The 2,500-nt window shown below is 44.5% G+C and overlaps 1 protein-coding gene across 1 annotated transcript in view; it reads right to left on the bottom strand.

Annotated features, from left to right (window-relative positions):
• Positions 1-991, bottom strand: part of fam114a1 (family with sequence similarity 114 member A1) — a 27,153-nt gene extending 26,162 nt beyond the window's left edge. The window contains exon 1 of the transcript XR_008895096.1: positions 505-991. The gene's annotated coding sequence lies outside the window, so the exon portion shown is untranslated. The remainder of the gene's footprint in view (positions 1-504) is intronic.
• Positions 992-2,500: the final 1,509 nt, after the last annotated feature.

Raw genomic sequence — 2,500 nt, 5'->3', positions numbered from 1 at the left:
TTTCGCTGGTGTGAGTAATAGCCTAATGTTTTTTCTCCATCTCCTTGTAGGGAAATAAAACACTTATTACCTGATAGGTCACAGATGGTTCAGACTAGATGTTCTTCCAAAGAACACAACTTTTCTCAACAATCACACATCCATGATAAATACACTAAACCAAATATAATTATTTGATCAAATGTAGGCCTACTTTTAATTACATTCTATCTTTTTTAGTTATATATTTATAAGTCTAGGCCTATTGTTTTGTATAGGACCGGAAAAATAGAGAAATTACAGTATAAGTAGGTAACCAATTATATTATAAGTAACCAAAAAAGATGGGTTAACCTCCTAACCGCATGTAGGCTATATCAGATTCAATCCCACAGTTTATGTATTATTTAGGCTCCTCGTGAAAGTCGAGTAGCCCACTCCAACATATCTATGTACAGGACAGTGATCTCTACCCCCCTATAGACCTGGTCCGACAGGCGTCTTCAGACAGAATGTAAAACTTACTTTTTTTAAGTAGGCCTAATGGTCCGGATCGCCCAGTATAGCCTTCTACTGGGAATCGATCTTCTCCTCGCGGTCACTTGATGAATTTTGAAGGGTTGAGGAATAAAACAGAAATCCGCGAGCAGGGGAAGAAGTGACGCGAGCGAAAAAAAATTGTCCGATCTTGTCACTCGCACACCGGCCCCCTGAGTAGGCCTACCAGACTTTGATCGATCGCGGAGACTAGTGGCTCTACAAAACTTCCCCAAATGACGAAACTCCTCTTTTAAATCGGCCCTTCTCTCTCTCTCTCTCTCTCTCTCTCTCTCTCTCTCTCTCTCTCTCTCTCTCTCTCTCTCTCTCTCTCTCTCTCTCTCTCTCTCTCTTTCTCTCTCTCTCTCCCTCTCTCTCTATCTCTCTATCTCTCTCTATCTCTCTATCTCTCTCTCTCGTCGTTAAGAGACTGTCCGAAAGCTGTGAGCTGCATTGTCACATGATCCGCTCTCTATGGGCCGGGCCGTTGGGCGGATCCAAGGCGGCTTGCAGGAGGCGAGGGTGGGACAGATACAGCCGCGCGTGTGTGCATGTGAGTGTTTGTGCGCGCGCGCGTGTTTGTGTTTGTCTTTGTGCGCGCGCCAGCCCGTCTGTTTGGCGAGAAGGAAGTTAGGCCCGGGTGTGACAGGAAAGTATTCTTCCGTAGAAGTTCTTTGGACGGAAATAGAGCGAGGCGGGGGAGAGATAGTGTGATTGAGAGATATAATCAGAGACAGAGAAAGATAGATAGAGAAAAATAATTATAGAAAAATAGATAGGCCTAGATAGACAGAGCCATACATGGATAAATGAACACACACACACACACACACACACACACACACACAAACAAACACACACACACAGACACACACTAACACACACACACACACACACACACACACACACACACACACACACACACACACACACACACACACACACACGCACGCACACACACACACACACACACACAGACACACACACACACACACACTAACGCACACACACACACACACACACACACACACACACACGCACGCACGCACGCACGCACGCACGCACACACACACACACACACACACACACACACAAACACACACACACACACATACACACACACATTGTTTCTGGGATAATACAATTGGCCCTCCGCTCTGCTTAATACAGGGAGCGCAAGGCAGAGAGCGAGAGAGAGAGAGAGAGAGAGAGAGAGAGAAAGAAAGAGAGAGAGAGAGAAAGAGAGAGAGAGAGAGAGAGAGAGAGAGAGAGAGAGAGAGAGAGAGAGAGAGAGAGAGAGAGAGAGAGAGAGAGAGAGAGAGAGAGACACACACACACACAGAGACAGAGAGAGAGAGAGGGCCTACCACACGCCAGTTCGTCCGAGCTTGGCGGGGGCAAGCTGTGGATGTTTTAGCTAGCGGCCTGCGTTCCTAATAACCAGGGCAGCCACAGTGCACAGGGGAGGGGAGCAGTGTCTCTCATTATGAGCCTGCACTACAAGGCTTCCATAATAAAATGCACCTTTGTTGATAGCTAACACTACAGAACATTTCTCATGGCAAAGGGGAACTGGGAGCACAGGAATCGATTTGTGTGGTGCACAAATGTCTATGTCCATAAATACTTTGCCAAAGCTCTCGCTCTCTCTCTTTTTTGTTTTTGTTTTTGCAAATGTACCGTTGTTATTTTGAATTTGATAATTCTGTTGGCGCCTTTCTCGGTTCATTTACAATTGACTACACAATTCTTCTGACCTGTTTTGCTTGAAAATATATTTAGGCAGTCTTTTAACAGCGAAAGCATACTAACTTCAAACTTAGTATTCTTAAAGTTAGGATGTGTAGAATTTAGTGACCACTAGCGGGATGGATTAGTAGGAAATTGAATATAATAATCATAAGCATCGTTTCATCAGTGTATTATCCAATAGAAATAAGTAATCAAAACATTTGATACTTTTTTGGTTCTGTCGATTTGTAGG

This window comes from Gadus chalcogrammus, chromosome 3 (assembly GCF_026213295.1).
Source record: "Gadus chalcogrammus isolate NIFS_2021 chromosome 3, NIFS_Gcha_1.0, whole genome shotgun sequence".
NCBI lineage: Eukaryota > Metazoa > Chordata > Actinopteri > Gadiformes > Gadidae > Gadus > Gadus chalcogrammus.
This window is presented reverse-complemented; position numbering and strand designations above follow the sequence as displayed.